Source organism: Olea europaea, chromosome 12 (genome assembly GCF_002742605.1).
Source record: "Olea europaea var. sylvestris chromosome 12, O_europaea_v1, whole genome shotgun sequence".
In the NCBI taxonomy this organism is placed as follows: Eukaryota; Viridiplantae; Streptophyta; class Magnoliopsida; order Lamiales; family Oleaceae; genus Olea; species Olea europaea.
Genome location: NC_036248.1, coordinates 26,912,402 through 26,935,284, shown reverse-complemented (window position 1 = coordinate 26,935,284; position 22,883 = coordinate 26,912,402). Strand labels below are relative to the sequence as shown.

The 22,883-nt window shown below is 40.1% G+C and overlaps 1 long non-coding RNA gene across 3 annotated transcripts; it reads left to right on the top strand.

Moving 5' to 3' along the window:
• Positions 1–7,041: 7,041 nt before the first annotated feature.
• On the top strand, positions 7,042–22,642 carry LOC111406224. 3 transcript variants are annotated; one of them, XR_002704963.1, is made up of 7 exons: positions 7,042–7,662; positions 7,914–7,985; positions 8,854–9,080; positions 19,026–19,179; positions 19,296–19,385; positions 22,266–22,319; positions 22,432–22,642. It is a non-coding gene; the product is annotated as an uncharacterized LOC111406224 (long non-coding RNA). The 3 variants fall into 3 exon arrangements; XR_002704964.1 differs by lacking the exon at positions 7,042–7,662 and having other exon boundaries at positions 7,727–7,985; positions 8,854–8,978; XR_002704962.1 differs by lacking the exon at positions 7,042–7,662 and having other exon boundaries at positions 7,728–7,985.
• Positions 22,643–22,883: the final 241 nt, after the last annotated feature.

Below are 22,883 nucleotides of genomic sequence, written 5' to 3'. Positions count from 1 at the left end.
ACCCTGGCTCCTGGGAGGCACATCCTGCGATTTACCTCCTCCGCGATGGCCCAGAGCAGGGTCGGTGGGGGCCTTTAGGGTTGGGGTTCAACCTTTTTTTTTTTTTTTTGAACTACTTTGCCACTTTACTTTAATTTAAGAAGACCTAATCTGTTGCAACTCAAATCATTGAAGCGCATTATAGCCCAAGCAACGAAAAGTCAATATTGAGGTGCCAAATTTTTCCATCAATGTGAATTTTTAGAGAAGATGGGTTTAGTATTTCTTAAATAACTTTTATTCATCGAGGGTGACGACATTGTTAGTTGACATCACTGTATTAATAGCTAAATATTAATGTCAAGCTCTCATTTGCATTTGCACTCAAACGGTTAAGTTGACAATAATGTTAAGGCGGTAAATTTGTTTGGATCAAGTGTTTGATAAGAATTCGCAATAGTAATTAGTACGATTTTACTTTTGATAATCTATTGGACATAAATTAGTGGCTGTCACCTAAAAAATAATAATAATAAAAATAAAAATAAAAAAATAAAGAAGAAGAAAGAAAAAGAAGAAGGTGATATGTAACACCAAAAGCAATTAGGATTGGTTGAGGCCTAAATCTTATCCTAGATTTGCAAATTACTATTAGGCCCACTAAATTGACAGTTTGCAGATATTCTTAAAGACATTTTCTTAATTGTACCTTTTGATATTTAATATCAATAGATGCTAGACTGTTGATGATATCAACTTCGACTTGATAGTAGGCCTGATAGATTATTAATATCCTAGGTAAAAATTTGTCGAAGGTCAAAAGTCTTGAAAAATAATTTGAAAAAAGTTGCAACATGCTTGAAAAGAGGTTAGTCCATTATCAGTAAAAATTCATAAAAAATTGAACAATAGAACTTAATTGATATAAGTTGTCGTATGCTTAAAAGAAATAAACAGCATAATAGAAATTGTTACAAAAATATTTATTAATTAGATATGTTGTCGATAGGGAATTATTAAAGATTGTAATATTTCTATTTTATGTTGAATAGAAATTTTGTTTTGATAGATCACAAGCCCGACTGTTTTGAATAACATTGCAATAAAAGGTGTAAAATACTATATTCATAGTTGGACTACGTTTCTAGTGATGAAATTTATTTCGATAGGATTAACAAAGCTTGAACATCAAGTGAGTTGGTCTTGATATTTCAATGTTCAGAACTATTTACTATTTTTCGAGTATTTAGTAAATGGAACCATTTGGGTTTACATGATACGCAAACTGTAGGTTTGGGTTGATTATAGCCTTTTAACATTTTTTTTTTCAAAGAAATCGTAAACTGTCAATGCAAATTATCTTCTCAATATCTAATAGAAATAAAATATGCTATCTTCCAATACTTTCATAATCTACTGACATCTCATCAAATAATATTCAATATCTAACAAAATATGCCACCACTAAAATTCAATATCTAGTAGATATTAAACACCAAATTACATGCTCAAAGAACAAACCAAAAATCAGCAATTAACAGTAAGTAATAAATTTTACAAATGTTAAAAGCAATATAAATTCATTTATCTGAAATTAACATAACAATCAACATTAACGGCTTTACTTTCCATCATAGCGGTCATTTGATCAGGGTGAATAAATTATAAAAAATAAATAACTCATAAAAAATACAAATTTGGTTCCAAAATCAGGTACCTACGTTTCCAATTCAAGAATCAACAACCACCAAGAATCACGTTGAGGTTCGATTCCGATTAAAATGCACCTCTAGGAATTATCTCATAATTGAACTTCTATCCTTATCTAAAAATTCTCAACTTTGTGGTAATCACTTACGTCGTTTATACCACAAAAGGAAAGATTACGACAATAATAAAAACTCTATAGAAAAATTATAACCAATAGAAATCTCTAATGGTGCTCAACTATTATAATACTATTCAAGAATAGTAATTCTAAATAATTCAATCCAACTTTCAAGTTTTTAACATTAATTCCAAGCCTAAAGGCTACTCATTGTAGGCCTTAGACGAATCCATGTAGCCCCACGGGGTATAATCCAGTGGTGCAAAGGATAGGAGTGAGATAGTCTCAGCCTTACTGACAGTCAAAGTGTCAGGGTTCAATTCTTGAGATATGAAATTGGATTTTTTGTGGGCACCAGTGTACATGCAAGCTCTTGTTTCCTGACCTATTGGGGCACATCCCGCGATTTACCTCCCTCATGATACTTCAAGGGCGGGGCGATAGAGGCCCTCAAGGTTGAGGTTCAACCTTTTTTTAGAGGGATCCATGTTGTGTTGAATTCTTCAATCAGGCTCGTTAGATGTAGATTATTGAATGATTTTCAAAAATATTTTTACTAAAAATCCAAGTGCTTGACTACAATTTAAACAATTTCTAAAATTAATTCATATAATCATATTTTGATTCAAGAAGTAAAATAATATATATGTACTCCTGTTTGCCTCGAGATTAGGCATTGCAATCAAATTGAGTTGCACAATAATTCAGCTCAATCCATGGATCGTTTGGGCAGATATTGAGATGAGCCACGAGTCAAGGGCTCAGGCTCGACTCGTACCTTACGAGTCAAAGGATCGAATTGAACTCAGGTATCTAAAGATGGATCGAGTCAGCTCAATCCATTATCTCTCCCACTTGTGACTACAAGAAAAATAATATAAAGAAAAAAGAAACTTGGTCCTTTAAGGTTAGGAATGCAAGGTGTAGTTCACTCTCAAAAATTAAATGGAATTTTCCATTCCAAATTATCTGTGTCAACTGATGTATCTAAAATAACTTTACCTTATTTTTGTTTATTCACTGAAGAACAAAGAAATCAACTTGTCTTTATAAGTGTGATTAATGTGATAGAACTCGATTTCCCCACTCTTTTTCTGATCATTCGAAAAAAAATGATTCACTCTCTTCGTAAAAAATAGGAAGTAGAACCATGACGTTTTGTTTTTTCTTAAAGGAGCTTAAACTCAAGGTTTAACTACTATAGTATTCCGATAAACTATGTTATCCCTATCCCTACTACTTAAAAGAGGAAATCCTACCAGCAATGTTCATTCATGAAGAATTTTTTTTTTTTTTTTTTCATCTTACCCTTAATTTGACTATTCATTTAGGGGGCCATGTGTGGGAAAAGGGCAATATGGATATTTCACACTTTAGGTCCGGTTGTACCATCTGTTAGACCCTATACTTCTCAAATAAGCTTCCTCTCTGGGTTATGCTGTGTGTAGAGGCCTCCAAAACACACACAATAACGGGTGGGTGGGCATTTTTTGATGGAAAAATATTGTTCAAAATCAATAAAGAGTTGTGTGGAATAAAAGTGGAAATGAAAGTGAAGAAATTGAGGTGTCTCTTCATGTATGCCACCGTACAGCCCTTAAGGGTGCAGTCGCGTGAGACAGTGCAGGGCCTTTAGGCCCTGTTTCCGAACAACCTATGCGGTCACTTAGGATTCTTCTATGCAACCGCATAGCAGTTTCAACTAGTTGTTGGTGGCGGTTTTTTTTATTCAAATTTGGCGGCCTTTCACTTATACTTTGGCACCACTTCGTATAGTAATGTTTCATAGCTATAAATAGGTGGTTGATGATCCTTCTAATATTAAGAAAAACACTTGATTACATTTGTGATCATAATCTTCATTCCTAAAAGAAAAAATCAAAGTCTTCTTCATCATATTCAATATTTCCTTTGTGTTCTTCAAGTTTTGAAGAATTCATACAAGTGCTTAAGTATTAATTCTCTACAAGACTTGATTATTCCTACAAATCATTTGCTGCGAGAACCTTTAAGCACCAAAATTATATCCAAGAGGGGGCAAATATCATTTAAGGACAACGATATAATGTTGTGTTTGAACCTTCATATTTATTATGATTTTCTTCTTATTTTCATCTTCTTGATTATTTTTATATATTGTTTCTTCTCCATTTTCCCAGATTGATACAAATTTTTCAACAATCTCAAACGATATTTTGCGATGAAAAACGAGACCACTTTGGCGATGATCAAGTTAATGGATCGAGATCTTGTTCATGTGGACCATTTGATGGCACTAATTTCATGGGATGGTTCAACTTGTAGAAAGATATGAATCCAGATTCTCGTATTCAAATTTGGTAGATTGTTATTTTGCCTCTCCAAATTCGGTAAGTCAAAATTGCATTTCAATTTCATGTGTGCATGCGGTATGTTTTGTGAACATAATGAATGAACATTATCGGTATAATATCCTCAACAATCCTAAGATGAAATTTGTTGTTGTGCATAAAATGCTCTATTAGAAATTGAGATACATACGTGTATCATGTGTTGGAATTTGTGCATTCTGGAGCACACATGAAATTAAATTGAATAAGTGTTGAATCTGGTTCTTATAATAACAAAGTTAGATAGTTTATTATATCTCTGCATATACTTATGACCGTCGACGGTGGAGTCTCTTAAAGTCATGCATATTTGAAGTCATAAATTCATGTTTTGATCCATATTTGCAAATCTATGTGAATTACTTTCCATTTGAATTACGGTGTGATGTCACCTTTGATATTAGGGCTGCATTAAATAATGACTTTAGCCAGCCATGAAAATATGATAAAAAGTGAATTATATTATGTGGCTGCAATTGTTAATCAAATTGAATGGAAGTTGTTTTATTTTTGAACAAGTGCATACAGCAGTTTTATTAAATAATGACTTTTCATTTTAAATGTAACTTAAATCAATTATGGTGGCAAATGGTAAAAAGTGAATTATTATGTGACTGTTCGCAGGTACTTATAATATATTATTTCAGAATTTTGCATACATTGGCAAATTCTATTCCATAATAGAAATTCTCCACAAGTAATTTTCATTCTAATTGCATTGGAGTATGTTCGGAATTTAAATTTGCATTCAAATTTAAATTGCTGAATTCTGGTTTCTTAAATTTGGTACCGAAACGGTGTGATCCCATTGTATCTATCTATTTGGTGTAAGAAAGGCGCCAAGAATTCTGAATTGTTGATTGGCATGAAAACAGTTGCTAGTTTGCAACCCTTTTGGTTGTTGGTTTATTTGGGAATGGATGCCACTAGAGAATTGTATTTTTTTCAATTCAAAATCTATTAAATGGTGCCTATTTTTATCTATGGAAAATAAAGTGAATATGTACCTTGTTATTCAGTGTGATATAATGTTATCTTGTGAAAGTGATAAATCGCAATTTTGTAAATCAAGAAGCTTAGTCTTATTCATTGTCGAATTCAACTATAATCTTGGAACCAAATGAATTTGGTTTAAGCTTGGAAAAGCATAGTCGGTTTATGAGATGACCTTGATCAAATTGTGTGATAAAAAATTAAAGATAGTCGGTTTGAAGTACATTTTGACTTAATGACCACTCTCTAAAAGTACCTAAACTTTCACGGGTGTTGTCAAAGTGATAAGTGAAATAGTTAATGAATGAGTTCAAATATAATCCCAAATGTGGGGGTTAATATATTGATAAATTCTAAGTTCGAGAATAACCCTAAATATGGGGGTTATCAATAAAGCTTGTGAGCCTATATGAGACATTCAAGGTGCAATATTCGAGATTGCATATGAATTCCTAATTAAGAAATTGTGGGGGTAACTTAGTATAAAAGTTACTTATACCTTTTAAGAAATCCATGGAATGGGTAAAAGCTAATTATGTCGTTTGCAAATTGATGGGAATATTTGAGGAATATTCATAATATTGAAGATCATTGTAATATTTCAATGATGAAAATTAAATACCCATGTGTGAAATACACAAGTTAAAGTAATAGACTAAATGTAGAGATTTGAAAAAAAAAAAATCTTTCAACTGTGTTTGAACGTCAATAAAGCTTTAATAAAGCTAGTGAGAAGCATGGAGTTTCATAAAAGATTTCTTGGTGGTGACAATTTGTATATATTAAATGAATTGATCGTTGACTAGCTACATTTAATAAAAATGCTAAGTCACACATAATTGAAAGTCAAGATGCATGAGTCTTAGATGTGACTTTGCAAGAAATTATTAAACACGGAATAATTTTCATAGAGAATTTAGCCGATACTTTAAATTAAAACCTTTAAATAGAAATTTGGAGGTGTCTACTTCAAGTTGGATGGGGTTGAAACTCCTAAATTATAAAGACCCACCAATGACGGAAACCCTACTTGTCATTACTCAAAGCTAGTCCACGGGTTCAAAGGGTAACAACAAGTCATTCAATATGTGGATAGTTGCAGCATTATTAAAATTCGTAATAATCATATCCTAATTAAAATAATGCTGGTTGTTACTGAAATGAGGGTTGAGCTTTAAGCTCTTAATGAAGTTCAATGTTAAAACACAAGTACCTCTAAAAGTAATAAAGGTGCTGGAAAAACTTCACCTAAATGAACTTCGAGGTGGTGCTGCTTCAATAGAGAGTTGGAGTTTCTCTCTTAAAAGTTTGTCAAAAAGGATGAGCGCAAGGCCATATTAGCGCTAATAAAGTTGAGGAACTTGAGAACATGTAATACTTGTGTGTGTGTTCTTATCGGTATTGTCACATGGAACAATTGGTTCAAAACTTCACGCTACCTTTGATTTCGACTTTACTTTGTTTGAATTACACTATGATTATATTCAAATTGAAAGATATCTAATCCTTATGCATGTGTATTGTATACTTTGAATATGAGACTTTATTAAATTTTGAACATGTGGGGGATTGATGGAAAAATATTGTTCAAAATCAATAAAGAGGTGTATGGAATGAAAGTGGAAATGAAAGTGAAGAAATTGAGGCGTGTCTTCATATATGCTACCACACAGCCCTTAAGGGTGCAGTCGTGTGAGACAGTGCAGGACCTTTAGGCTCCACTTCCAAACAACCTATGCGGTTGCATAGGAGATTTAATTAGCCGTTGGTGGCGGTTTTTTATTTAAATTTGGCGACCTTTCACTTATACTTTGGCACCACTTCGTATAGCAATCTTTCATGGCTATAAATAGGTGGTTGATGATCTTTCTAACATCAAGAAAAACACTTGATTACATTTGTGATCATAATCTTCATTCCTAAAAGAAGAAATCAAAGTCTTCTTCATCCATATTCAATATTCCCTTTGTGTTCTTCGAGTTTTAGAGAATTCATACAAGTGCTTAAGTATTGATTCTCTACAAGGCTTGATTACTCCTACAAATCGTTTGCCGTGAGACCCTTTAAGCATTAAAATTATATCCGAGAGGGAGCAAATATCGTTTGAGAACAGCGATATAATGTTGTGTTTAAACCTTCATATTTATTATGATTTTCTTCTTATTTTCATCTTCTTGATTATTTTTATATATTGTTTCTTTTCCATTTTCCTTGATTGATGCAAATTTTTGAACATTTTTTTGCAACATTTTATTCATATGGTGCCATCCATATGAGCATTCTAAAGGGGTTCTCCTCTGTACACACAGACTAATTCCCTCTCTATCTTTCTTATTATCCGTTAGATTTTTTTTGAAAGAGACTTCTGAAATGCAGTGTGGTATCCAAAGCCTTCCAAACTAACCTTAATTTTCTCTTTTTAAAGAGACGAAGTGACGTCTAGAACGTGTTTTCTTCATCCTGCTGCGATTTACAGCAGCTTTCTTCAAACGAGTAAAGTTGTTCATCTTTATTCTGTGTTGATTTTAAAAAAGGAACATTGATGGAAAGTTTGATATTTTTGGTGAACGGATTATAGAGTGTTTGAACTGCACTCGGAGATAGTGGAGAAGATAATGAGTTGCCTTCTCTCTGGGATCCGCTGCCATCTATATCTAGTTTAAGAATTTCATTAATTTCTTAGTTTCTATAATTCGATCTAAGGTCATAGTTTTAATTCTTTTCACTTTTGACATCTAATACAGGTCCTATAGTAGAAGATATGTTCCATTGGCAAGCAATGATTATGAGACCTTCTGATAGTCCTTATTCTGGAGGTATATTTTTGGTTCTTTTTCCTCCCAATTACCCTTTTAAGCCTCTGTAGGTATGCTTGTATCTTGTACATTAGTTGTATATTACTGCCAATCTTTAAGTCATTTGCTCACTTGTATTCCTTGGGACTCCATAGTGAAAAGTAGATAATTGAGCAGGCAGATATCTTTCTTGATACTAGGTGTTGAAGACCTTCATATATTATCAGTTTCTAAGCTAAACATATTATTAGGTAGAATGATTTACCTTGTCCCCAAGTGCAATTTTGCAAATTAAGTTCACACGAGTTCATTCTCTACTTTTCAGGGTTATTCTTTTCCCTATGGTGTCTTGCAAAATGTTGTCCTGAAATTTCAACTTCTTTTTCCCTGGAAGTTAATTCAACTTCTTTCTTGCAGTACAGAACAGAATTAGTCACATGAGTCATCAAAAGTTGTAGATATAAGGCTCTAATAGCATGTTTGGCTAACTTGAAAGTTTTATAAGTAAATTAGTAAGTTTTAAATGAATATATTTTGATCGATGATAGTTGAAAATAACTAGCTTAAAAGTCCCAAAAACGGCTTCGTTTGAGCTATTTGGATTGTATGAAAGAGTCATCCTATCAAAAAAGACAATTATTTTTTAGAAGAAAAAAGTCTAACGGGTGGCTTAAAGTGATTTACCTTTTTAAGGCTTAGCCAAACATGCACATATAACTTTGTGGAAACTAATTCTAGTTTCTTCTTGTTGCTGTTGTAGTGACTATTTATTTTTTCTCTCCTGTCAAATTGTTTTATTTCTAATAACACCCTTGCTAATTCAAACCTTTAATTTCAATATAGCAAACACGATTAAGCTATAATCCTGATCATTCTCCATTTTTTGCAGGTATGAAATATATATGACCCAGTACCGAGCAATATTTTGTAGTCAATTGCAAGATTATGAGTGAGAAAGTGTCAGAACCAAGCAATAAACGAAAGTGGAACAAAAAAAGGTTCAAAATAAAGCAGGTACTGGTGCTGCTGAAACATTTAAGTGCTGTGCAGTTTGTTCAACAGATGTGGGAGTAATAGACAAGGAAGAAGTTTATCATTTCTTGAATGTTTTTCCAAGTGAGGCTTGATTAAGCATCCTCTCTGTATGAAATTATCGATGTGACAAGCGTGATTTAGTTTATGATTGTTGACCTCGAAAATTGGTCCTTCCACGTGGCCAACTGAAAGCTACTCCACGTATTCCTCCCTGTGCACAATCAACGAATAGTCGGACGCACACGGCCGGAACCAGCGGGGGTGGTGATGACCGTATACACTTCGACGGTCAAATCAGGTTTAAGTGGTCGGAACAGTACCCAGGGGCTGTGCAAATCAATGATAAAGGGGGAGGAGAAAATATATAAGCTTGCTATGGAGTGTTGTGTAGTAAGAGTTTCATTACCTTTGTCTCTTGCCAAACCTTGGGTACTTATAGGTGGTATGAACCGTTGGATGTGGGACGCGTGTATACATCTGACGGTATGAGGCGTCCGCTCATAGGCGTCAATCAGCTACGTCTGTAGAGTGGGCGGACAGTTTATTTCTTCTGAGTTGAATTGACATAAAGTTGATAAGTCACATCAACTAGCCTCATGGAGACGTCAAATCAATTTAAACCTTAGGTGCAGGAAGGATCTTGGCACAAATCTCTTTCTGAAATTGGCGGCGGATCTTCTAATCGGGGTCCACTTGACCTCGACCTCGGAGGCGAGGTGCTTCGGCAGGTCAGTAGTAGGAATCGATATATCACTTCGGAAACACTTCGGACGGGTCGTTATCAGGTCGGAATATGTGGTGTTGCGAGTTTCGAGGCGTATAAGATCAGGGCGTAACAGTAGTCCCCCAAGTCCAGGTATGAATATTTATATCATGCGTGGACTTGCTTTTCTGACCGGACCGCGAGTCATGGGAGTTTTGGGGCTTGATCTGTTGCAGTAATCGAGGTTATGATCCCAGCCAGACATGCCAAAGTTTCGTTACTGTGCGTAACGTACGAGGCGGTCAACTAACATGGAATTTCGAGTAAGGTGCGTCGAAACTTCGTGAATATGGTGCCCTGACCCCATAGACCGACGCGTTGGGAGATTGCTGAAACTTTGTAAAGCGTGGAAGGGAACGTAGCGTCCGAGGCGATGACCCAAAGGGGCCGTCGCGTCAGGTGCGTCCAAGCTTTGTAAAGTTGAGGGAGGAGTTCATCTGCCACCGGTGCGCTGATCTGCAAGGCCGACGCGTTGGGAGATGGCTAAAACTTTGTAAAGCATGGGAGATAACGCGGCGTCCGAGGCCATGACCCAAAGGGGCCTTCGCTTCAGGTGCGTCCAAGATTTGCAAAGTTGAGGGAAGAGCTCATCTGCCACCGGTACGCTGACCCACAAGGCCGACGCATTGGGAGATGGCTAAAATTTTGTAAAGCATGGGAGGTAACGCAGCGTCCGAGGCGATGACCCAAAGGGGCCTTCGTGTCAGGTGCGTCCAAGCTTTATAAAGTTGAGTGAGGAGCTCGATCCGAGGCGATTCAAACGTCAAATGATTTCACAACTGTTGCGTGTTTTCAAGGTGACAATTGGGTGCCATGCCCATTCTCCTAAAAGGCTGTTGCGGCTACTAATTATAATTGGCGGCTGGTTGTAACCGAGGCAACGCATTTCAAGCAAGCGTGAAAGTCACAGCGATATCTTGGGCGTAGATCAAATCTGGCTTTTCATTTCAATGGCCTAGATAGAAGATGCGATGAACGGCCTAGATTGATCACATTTGAATTCGACGGTGGAGATCGGATTTGTCTTTCTATAAAAGGAGGACTCTGAGGTTTTCTCAGGCTTTCTACCCTTGCGAAACCAACACTATATTTTGCTCTTGAGTCATTGGCGATTTTCGACGTTTTCTAAGCAATTTCGGCGAGAAAATTAAACTTCCGACGACCTTACACCGTTTCCGGCTAGGAAAACCTCCAAACTCGTAAATTCCAGTACCTATTTAGGCTTTTAAATTTTGAAAAAATGGCCTCAGAGGGGAGTTCTGGTTCGGGGAGGGGTTTAGAACTGGTGAGGATGGAGGAGCCCATTGTGGCGACCTCCTCAGAAATAGCTGAGGCAATAATGGGGGGGCAATAAATGGAAGCGACCGGATAGCCCAGCAGATACTTCTGTGCATTGGGGGACATCGGATTACCCGTCCAAATTAAGAGAGGCCGACCTGGGGAGACTTAGGACAGAGTATAGGATCCCTGATAGCATAAATTTCATCCTTCCCGGGCCGGAAGAGAGAGCCTGCTACCCTAGGTCGAACTGTGTGGCCATTAGTGAGGCGATCCTTAAGGCCAGACTTAGGCTGCCCGTTCACCCATTCTTTAGGATGGTGCTTAGGTCCTATGGGCTAGCCCCGACGCAGCTCAATCCGAACTCCTAGAGCCAAATGGTGGGTTCCTGGATGTTGTGAAAAGAGGCGTCATTAGGGGTGGAGATGCCCCTCTCCGTTTTCCAAACCCTTTATATACCTAAGGTTACTGCCGGGGGGATAAGACCCGGGGATGGTATTACCTCACTTCATGGGGTTCCCACACTCCATTCGTGGTCGATCTGCCGAGCTCCATCAAAGAATGGAAGAGCTCATGGTGCTGGACTGCAAGGCGATGGGACACGATAGATGGGAACCCCATGGCGCTTCTTACGGTCCCAACGAAGTATTCAACACTTAGTGAGTATAGTAGTAGTTTTTCCTTATATTTCTCTTCGGTTCGAATTGTGTCTAACAGTTACATTTCCTTTGTAGGTGTTCTTCCTCGGTGCGAGTTGTCAACCGAGGACTTTGACACCCATCTGTGTCATTTATCAGCTGCCTCAAAAGAAGAAGTCTTACCACAGGCTGATCCAAAAGAACATCCACTTCATTACTCACAATTTAATGGCATCCTAAGGTAACTGGACCGAAGTTTTTGCTTTTTATTCCGAACTCCCAAGACTTGTATTAATTCCTTATTAGGTTTTTTGTAGACAACTTTAATAAGAAGATGCCAATACGCCCCGACTTCAAGACCATCCAGAAGATGATGGCAGAGGCACGGGCGTTGAAGGCCTCCTCCTCCTCGTACAAAAAGCAAATGGAGGATTTGGTGGAGCCAGTAAGAGGCTCCAGCCTCTAACGGAGGAGAAGGTACCGGAGGACCCGGAGGCTGACCTTCGAAGGAAGGGCAAGAAGAGTGCCGTCCCTCCAAGGCGCCCAACTGTGGCGAGGCCACCCTCAGCTCTGAGGCAGACCACAATTCCCATCGGGGTGGCCATCTCAGAGAGAAGGCCCGCTCCAACTGAGCCCGCCACTACCCCGGCTACAATATCCCTCGCTGCAGTGCCAATTAACCAAGTGTCGGGGCAGCAGAAGAGGAAAAGGCCCCGTCCCTCTAAGGAGGTCGACTTTCTGGGCACCAATCTTGAAGAGCCCGTAAGGGAAGTGTTGGAGGCTCTTCCTCTAGAAACAGCTGCGGTGGCAGTGGTCCACAATAAATACTGGACAGAGGAGTGGAGGGACCACACCGCCTCCTGCACGGCTGAGAATTTGGTAGCCACAAATAGATTTTGCGTGGCTCGGGCCCTGAGTACAAGTATCTAGTTTGAGGGCTTGGTGAAGGATCTGAACTCTAAGAGAGAGGACCTCGCCAAGCGCCTCGAGGAGGCGATGCACTACGGGGATGCCGTGCAGGCAGCTCAGGCCAAAGCCACGCAGGCAGAGGAGGGGAAGAAAGATACTAATGCCTAGCTAACTGCCGCCAAAGCAGAAGTGGAACGACTGAAGAAGGAGTTATATGAGGTGGAATGCCAAGTGACTACTGTGACTCGGCGACTTGATCACGCCAATGAGCACCACAAGCTCGCCACCGATGCTCTGGAGGCCTCCAATAAAGAGAAGGCAGAGCTGAGGCAGAAGGCAGAGGCCCAGTCAGAAGAGATTGCCTCTTTGAAGGAGGAGTTGAAGTCTGCGGGGGAGGTGGCAGTCCAGAACATCATAGACCACTTTGAAGACCATCCCCTGTATGATGACTTCGCTAACTTCTGGGCCTCATGGAGTGCCCAAAGCTTATTGGGTCGACTGAAAGAGGTGCACCCCACTCTGGACATCTCTTAATTGGAGGCAGAGTTTGGGGGGCCAACTGGAGGTCGGCCTGATAGGCTCGTCGAGGGGGCTCCGGAGGCCCAGGAGGCGGCTAATGTAGAAGTCCCTCCAGCAGAGTAGGGTTACCTTTTGTAATGACTTCGGCCTCCTTGTACATACTCAGTTTGTCGCATAAGTCTTACATTTCTGGACAAACTGGCAAGCATCCCTTTTCAGGGTCGGTCAGAAGTAGCCTTGACGGAGAACCTTGTGTGCCAGAGCCGTTCCTCCGGAGTGATTTCCACAAATTCCTTCATGGACTTTCCTAAGTATGTATGTGGCCTCTTCGCCTCTTACGCATTGAAGAAGCGACGAGGCAAAGCCTCTCTTGTAAAGGGTATCTTCTTGCAGGACGAAGTGTGCTGCCCTTCTCCTTAATTTCCTCACCTCGCCTCTGGAAGCAGGCATTGTTTGCTTCTTCAGGTAAACGATGATGGGCTACATCCATAATGGGTTGCCTTCTATCCACAGTATCTCTTCACCTTCGGAGGTGGAGGACTTTAATAAGTGCTCAATAGGGACGATGTTTAGCAGCTCTGAGTCCATGCTGCTGGCTAACTTTGAGAGGGCGTCTGTATGTGCATTCTCTAGACGGGGGACTTGAGTCAATTTGAACCTTTAAAAATGAGGAATTATGTCCAGAACCAACTTCAAGTACGCAATCATGTTACCATCTTTGGCTGCAAAATTTCCATTGACCTGATTTACTATGAGCTGAGAGTCACTGCTCGCCAGGAGCTTCCTGACCCGCATCTCCTTAGCAAGTCTAAGACCTGCCAGAAGGGCCTCGTATTCGGCGGCGTTGTTCGAGGCTTTGAAGCCGAACCTTACGGCACAATTTAGCTTGTGGCCTTCCGGGCTCTCCAATACGATCCCTGCCCCTGCGCCAGCCTCTCCTGAGGACCCATCTACGAACAGTTTCCATGTGGGGTGCTCGGCTGGTTCCATTATCGCCTCCATTTCTGGGGTTTTGGCAAACTCAACCATAAAATCAGCAAGGGCCTGGCCATTGATGGTGTGTCAAGGTCGGAACGTTAGATCTAACTCACTGAGCTCGATTGCCCATTTTAGCAGTCGTCCTGATGCGTCTGTTTTCTACATTACCTGCTTTAGAGGGAAGTTGGTGAGAACTTGTATTGAGTGGGCTTGGAAATATGGCCTCAGCTTTTTTGAGGCTGTGATAAGGGCGAGTGCCAATTTTTCCATGTCTGGGTAGCGTGTTTCAGCTGGGAGAAGCGCTTTGCTGATGTAGTACACTAGCAATTGGCGCTCATTTTCTTCCCTGATTAGGACTGCGCTGACTGCCACATTCGAAACTGCTAGATACAGTAGTAGAGATTCATCCGGTTGAGGTTTCGACAAGAGGGGCGCTTCCCCAAGGTGCTTTTTCAGAGCCTCGAAGGCTTTTTCACACTCCGAAGTCCATTGGAATTTCTTTCCTTGCTTCAACACATTGAAGAAAGGCAAGCTTTTATCTGTGGCTCTGGAGATGAAGCAACTGAGTGCGGCTATCCGACCGTTGTGACTTTAGACCTACTTCGGTTTCTGAGGTGACCTCATTTCTAGCAAGGCCGTTACTTTCACTAGATTTGCCTCAATTCCTCTCCGATTTACAATATACCCTAAGAACTGGCCCAATGCCACTCCAAAGGTACACTTGAGGGGATTCAATTTCATATTATACTTTCTAAGTATCTGAAAAGTTTGGTCGATGTGACTCACGTGTTCGGTTGCCTGGAGGCTTTTGACCAACATGTCGTCTACGTAGACCTTCATGGTTTTGCCAATGAGTTCGGCAAACATCATGTTGACTAACCTCTGGTATGTGGCTCCAGCATTTTTCAATTCGAAGGGCTTGACTTTGTAGCAATGCAGACCCTGTCCGTAATGAACGATGTAGCTTCCTCATCAGGTCGGAACATGGGTATCTGGTTATACCCTGAGTATGCATCCATGAAACTCAGTAGTTCATGCCCAGCATTAGAGTCCACAAGTTGATCTATTATTGGAAGTCGAAAGCTGTCTTTGGGGCACGCCTTATTTAGGTTTGTGAAGTCCACGCATACCCTCCACTTTCTGCTGGGCTTTTTTACCAGAACCGGGTTGGATATCCACCTTGGATAGATAGCCTCTCTTATGAAATCACTGCGGCTAAGTTTGTTTACTTCGTCTTTTAGTACCTCATACCGTTCCTGATTTAGGGCACGCCTCTTCTGTCTATGGGGAGGCATAGGAGGGTTTGATGTTAAGGTGATGGCAACTGATCCTAGGATCTATTTCCATCATATCTTCATATTTCCATGTGAAGACATCTAGGTATCCTTTCAGGAAGCATATCATCTCGGCTTTTGCTTCAGGTGACAATGACTTCCCTATACGCAAGACTTGACTGGGGTCTTCCGGGTTGACAGGAAAAGTCTCCAATTCTTCCATTGGGGTCGCATTTGGTTCAGAGCCAATTATTCGGGGGTCTAACTCATCAAGAGGGTGTCCTTGTTCAGGAGCCTCTTCCATGCCGACGTCTCCCTCTTATTTAGAGGTATGCTCTTGTTCAGGGGCGTCGAGCATTTCCACGTCTATACCGACCTCAGCGAGTACCTCAGTTAGGATTACATTAACAGTTTGGGGCTCGGACTTTTGCAGTGAGTTTAGGTAGCATGCCCTGGAGCCCATCTAATCACCTCGGACCGTAGTAATCCCATGTTCGGTTGGAAATTTCATACACAAATAGCGAATGGACGTCACAGCCCAAAGATCTTTCAGAGCAGGTCTGCCTAATATTCCATGATAAGCTGATCTATGATCTACCACCAGAAATTTAATGAAGTGCTGGGCCACTAGGGGTGCCAAACCCATTTCGACAGGCAGGGTGATCCGCCCTCGTGGGATGATGTTGTCCCCAATGAATCCGAATAGTAGGTCGGTCATGGGGATTAACCCATGTTCAATTTGCATTTTTTCAAAAGTGGAGCTGAACAATATGTTCACGAAACTATCATTGTCAACGAGCATGCGTTTTAATCCGTTTCTAGCTATTACGGCTCTTACAACTAATGCATCACAATGGGGGTGGTGAACTCCCTCTGAGTCTTCCTGGGAGAAGGTGATTGGGGCCATCCTGTTTGCTGATTTTGATTTATTGACAATGTAAGTGATAATTGAGGGATCCTTTGCTTTTCTTGTGTAATTTCTCTGGGCATTCCTGGGGTTACCACCGACGTGGGGTCCCCCAATGATAGTATCGATCTCCCTGATGACCTGGCTTCTAGAAAATTGGGCTTCGTTCCACTGTCTGGATTGACCTCGGTCCCTCGATTCTCTTCTCCGAGGAGATTGTTCCCTGTGACCTCTCCCTCCCCTCCTTGGGGAGGCGAATCTGCGAGGGTGTTCGTTCTTGCTGGAAGTGTGCTGGTTGTTTTGATCAGGGTGTCGATTGGCATCACGACACTTACTAGTGTCATGTCCGTATAGTTGATGGAATGTACAAAACCTTGCTCCTTCCAAGGGTCTATTTGTCCTCTTCTTCTTCTTCTTCTTATTGTTATCAGTTCTTCCAGACAGTCCCGCTTCGGCAGGGGCATTATCATATGCTAGCACCGGTACTACATTCAATGTGACGAAGCTAGGGCCTGTCCGGATGTGGGAGCTATGGTATGTCCTGCTTGGGTTCATTGCTGAGTAACAAGGTGTGCTGTGGGTCTTCGACCTACCTACCTCTGAGGAGGAGGGAGTCCCTGTGCGGCACGGTTGCGATGATCAATCATTTCTTCACTAACAATTTTCACTCTCATCATTTCCACCAGCTCGTCATATGTAGAGGGATTCTTGCTGCGCACGTCCCTCCAGAACAAAGTGTTCATGTTGAGCCCACCCTTCAGAGCTGAAAGGGCTTCTCTGTCAGTGACCTGTTTGCAGTATGTAATTTCGTCTGTAAACCTGGCGAGATAGCTTTTCAGCGTCTCCTCAGGGGCCTGCCTCATGTTTCGCAGGCGTTGAACTGGTGCTTCTCCTTCCCTACGTGAGAGGTATTGGTTCAAAAATATTTTCTTCAAATCTGGCCAACTTCTAATGCTTAGGAGAGGAAGCTTGCTGTACCATACCTCGGCAACCCTGCCTAGTGTTAAATGGAAAGCTCTGCATTTTAAAGCAGGCGAGACTCCCCTCAAGCTCATCTGTGTCATGTACTTGGTGAGGTGCTTCTCCGGATCTCCCTTTCCTTCATACTTGGGGATCTTAGGGGGCATGAAATTTGCTGGCATTGGGAAGTTTCGAATTTCCCTTCAGAAAGGGAGGTTACCATCATCATTGTCAATCTCATAAGATCGACAGGGCCCATCTGACCCTTCATCATCTTGGATGTCCTGGGGAGGTGGAGGTGCTTCTCCTCGACTTCCCCAATCGACTAGGTTCCTTCTCTCTCTCCTATTTTTAGGGGGAGGAGGGGGAGCATGTTCTTGTTCATGATCCGGACGAACTGATCCTTTTGCTGGGCGGACGATATTGCTAAGATCCTCCCCTATCTGGTCGAAGACGCTTACCGACCTTTGGTCCTCATGTTCCTGAGGGAAATTGTCCTCCAAGCGTGGTTCTGATGGCTGACTCTCTTGCACATAAGATGTAGCTTCGGCGTTCATCTCCCTTTCGAGGGGGCGTTCTGTGTGCCGGTTCATGTGGCCTCGGGAGTGAGATAAAGGGGCTTCCCGCACCGGATAAGATCCTTGGGGCATTTGATAGCCCTGATGACCCTGGGCTTGCATGAGGAGTTCCTGCATCGCCATATTCTGAGATGCTATGTCTCTCATACCTGCAGTTATCTCAGCCATTCCTTCAGTGAGTATGGCTGTTCTTCCACCTCGACGACAACGATGATGTGGTCTCTGATGAGTAATATTGTTATGGAGTACCTCTTCTTCAGAGGCCTCTCTCAGGGGGTTTTCGTCTTCATGGCTGTAGCTCATCCTACCTCTTTTTTCAAGGGTAGTGAGAACTTGGATTGTAACTCGACTTTGTTCTTTTTCAAGAATGCCCCCTTTTCAGTGTTAGTCGCTATTTTTTCGGTAACTTCTCCGATGGAGAACGTAAAACTTCGAATGGGGAGTGTTTCCCACAGATGGCGCCAATCTGTTGACCTCGAAAATTGGTCCTTCCACGTGGCCAACTGAAAACTACTCTACATATTCCTCCCTGAGCACAATCAACAAATGGTCAGACGCACACGGTCGAAACCAAAGGGGATGGTGACGGCTGTATACACTCCGATGGTCAAGTCAGGTTTAAGTGGTCGGAACAGTACCCAGGGGCTATGCAAATCAATGATAAAGGGGGAGGAGAAAATGTATAAGCTTGCTATGGAGTGCTGTGTTGTAAGAGTTTCATTACCTTTGCTTCTTACCAAACCTTGGGTATTTATAGGTGGTATGAACCGTTGGATGTGGGACACGTGTATACATTTGACGGTATGAGGCATCCGCTCATAGGTGTCAATCAGCCGCATCTGTAGAGTTGGCGGACAGTTTGTTTCTTCTGAGTTGAATTGACATAAAGTTGATAAGTCACATCAACTAGCCTCATGGAGACGTCAAATCAATTTAAACCTTAGGTGCAGGAAGGATCTTGGCACAAATCCCTTTCTGAAATTGGCAGTGGATCTTCTAACCGGGGTCCACTTGATCTCGACCTCGGAGGCGAGGTGCTTCAGTAGGTCAGTAGTAGGAATCAATATATCACTTCGGAAACACTTTGGACGGGTCGTTATCAGGTCGGAATATGTGGTGTTGCGAGTTCCGAGGCATATAAGATCGGGGCGTAACAATGATCATGTAAGATTTAACACCCAATTATGTTTGATTAATTGTAGACCACTTTGTTTCACTACAGATGTGGCTAAACACAGATCGGCTGATATTTAAACTGTTTTAGCTTCATACCAAGGTCATGATATTCCCAAAGAGTTCATCAAACAATCTAAAGAGCATCAAAAGTCAGTTATCCTCTTCATCGTATATCTCATTGTCGATTTTCTATTGGAAAAGTCAGTTATCTTCTTCATCACATATGTTATTGTGGGTTTTCTATTGGCATGAGTAGAATTTATTTTTTTTAATCCTTTTTGCCTTTTCATTTGTTTTGTGTTCCATCTCTAACCAGATCCCGAGCACAGGATAGGTAATTGAGAGATAAAGCTAGCCTATACATTAGAGGAAATCTATTATTACATGGTGCCACCATAAAGCGATAGTGAGACGCATATCTTCTTATTTTTTCTTCTATTTATCTTGTGTATCAATATTTTTATTAAATCTTTAATTTTTGGTGTAATCCTGGAGCCTTTCCCTTGACAATCAAGCTTGCCTAGGTACAGCATAGAAGAGGAAAAGTTTAGGATTGAGATTCGAGCATGAATTTTTCCCAATCTGCTCCATTATATGTTTTATTGTACAATATCAATTGACATGAGTGAATTTTCCTTTCTTTACCTATTCATTATTTCCTGCGCTCTTATGGTGTGGAGGCAATGAAAGAGCTTAATAGCATCAATGGATCATAGAGTTAGTTTTCTTGCTTTCTAATGTATTTAGGCTTTTAACTTAATAGAAATAGAAGCATTTTTTTGTTTTTCGGTCTCCTCTCTAATGCTTGTTTCTTGAAATTCTCTAATTTGTAAATCATACCCATTAATTTGGGGATCTTAACATAACTCCTAGTCTCGAAGATCACATTTCATAAATAACAATCTTATTAAAATATTTCACAAAATAGGTGGTAAATAGATTTGTTAAATATTAAAATATAAAATAATATACATTAATTATATCCACTCATGCCACCTCACCCATCCCATCCTATCACCCACTACACCACCTTCCCTCCACCTCTCCACCGGAGACGACTTCAGCTTTGGCAATTGCTTCGACGGTTGCTCCGACAGCCGCTCCGACAACTATTCCAGCTCACTGATAAAAAAAATTTCAAAAAATTGAAAACAATTTTTCTCTCTATAACCCATTCTATAAAAAAATTCCAAAAATTGTGGTGGTCGTAATGGTGCATTGTAAGTGATCAAATTGCAATTGTGTTATCTGTGACCATACCTGTGTCATAAGTGACTATTTATGATCAAATCTATTTTTGGTGAGATTGTATGTGATCATCTAATTTGTGATTGTATGTTACAATTCACTGACTTATATTATCTGTCATTAACTGTGACCAACTTTGTGATTAACTGTGACCAAATTTGTATTTAGTGTGACTATCTGGTGACTAAGTCAAATCGATCGCAATCAACACAAAATTGGTTACAAACAATCACAAGAAGCACATACTTGATCGTACAAGGTCATCACAAACAAATCTGCACACATCGTAGACTTGTGATTAACCATGACCAACTTTGTCTTTAGTGTAACTAACTGTAACCAAAATTGTATTCACTGTGACTATCTATGACCAGGTCAATCTCAAGTCACAACCGGCCACAAAACCATCATAGCTTACACTACCATCAATGAACCACAAATTAGAAAATTACAACACCCCCACCACTACCATGAGCACCATCGCATCTATAATATTTGTCTCCACAATTAGTACCAACACAACACCCGCAAAACTGCCGCACCACGACTGCACAACACACCCACAGTACACCACCACTACCATATCCTCTATCTCCTTCTACATCATACCACCACCACCCTACTAAAAAATCCATAAACTCGCTGCCGCCATCACCACAACACACTACCACTACTAGCACCTCAAAAATCATATCAAAACATGCTGCAAAGTCACCACAAAATCCATAGAAAATCACCAAAATTGCCCCTATAATATGCAACATTGGAGGAAATTTTAGAACCACAAGTGGCACTGCAGCACCTTAACTCCGTCGCAGTGAGCTTGTAGCAACCCGCACTCATTGAAATCTACAGTGATTGCAACCATTGCTCACAATACTGTTGCGAATGGCTGTAATCACCGATACAATAGGCAATCGATCTTGTGAAACTCCGATGAGAGAAGTAGTAAGTGTCTGAAATCTAGAGGGTGGGGTAGGGAAGAAGCCGTTTAACCGCTGCGAGTGGTTGTAGTCGCCGATGTAGTAGGCGACCAGTATCAGAAAACTCTGGTGAGAGAAGTAGTAGGTGGCTGAAATCTAAATGGCAGGGTGTGGAAGAAGTTGTCGACCTGATTTTAGGATAAGAGAATGACCATCTGATTTTTGGGGAAGAGAGAGACTGTGTAGGTCAAAAATGAAGTGTGTAAAATAAGTGTTCATGGGTGATAGAGTGGGTGGGTGTAATTAATTTGTTTTAATTAATTTAGAAATTAGTATTTACCACCTGATTATTAAAATATAATCTTTCATGCACTTGGTTTTGAAATGTAATCTTGAAAGGAAGGGTTGTAGGTAATTTTCCCATTAATTTGTGTGACACTGCTTTTGTTGATTTTATGCCAATTCACATCAGCATCAGTAATTAAAAAAATTTAGTGGAAGTATTATGGAGAGGATGTGTCCTTTATACGATGTTATCTTGGTTGTTGAGTCAAATAGCGCACCGTCTTCATAAGAACGAGATAAAGAAAGTTCTCTTATTGTGGTTCTTGACCCCCTCAATCTAAATAAGTCTGGAACAAACTGGTTGTTATTGTATTTCAATGGCTTATCTTGTATTTTCGTATTAATATTATTGAACATGATATGTTGTGTTAGCATTTTTTTTCTTTGTTTTGGTATTTTCACCATGTTGAGCTCTATGCCGATTACGATACAAAAATGTTGCTTCCATTTCTTTATAGTATCCATCATTATAAACTGGAAAGTGTTTGTTCTATGAGTGGGCTATTCTTCTTGATCTTCCATCACCCGTCATCTCTAAAACTTTGTGATATTTTATTTCAAGCTTATGACATTTGAGTCAAATGAGATTTATTGAGAGAGCAAGTATTTATCCTTGAAGGATGGGAAACTGAAAGTAAGTTGTAGCAGTAATTACTAATAAATTGGGGGATATTGAATAGATGCCCATCTCTGCTCACATTAATAATTCATTTTCCCTTTTTTTGTTTTGAAATTGCTCAATAAGAGAACATATCTCATATTTTGTCCAGGCAATCAAATTCTTAAGCATGCAACATGATGCTAGCCTGAATAAATCTGGGATGGTAAGCCGTGAGCTCTTGATGACAATAAATTGCAATTGCAAAAGTATGATTACTGCCTTTTTCAAATTTCAAATTTTCTTTGCTGGTTTGTTTAATTTTTATTCATTGGCAGGTTGGGCTATTGTTGAAGCATACTGTTGGCAACTTTGATCCCCTATATGTTGTAAATATGTTGCCAAATGACTTGGAGATTCCTCGATAAGTATGTTCTCTACTTTTTTTTTTATCGTTCTAGTGGTTAGTTTGCATAACTTCTTTTTCTACAATTACAAGAACATTTTTCATGTTGAATGCGATGTGGATGAAAAACTTTTTGGGTTTTCTGTTGGGTTCTGTTATTTTACCTAAATTGACATGTCAATTGCTTTTTCATTTAATTGTTCACATGGGTTGTGTTGGAAGAAAGAGAAGTTTACTAACTTGGATTGGTAGTTTGATATGAAGGACAAAACTTTCAGGAAGAAGTAAGTGACCAAAAATAAACTTCTATTTCTTAACTTCAAAACTTATACACTTGACTTATTACAAAATTGAGGATCATATCCCTTTATATAGTGTTTACAT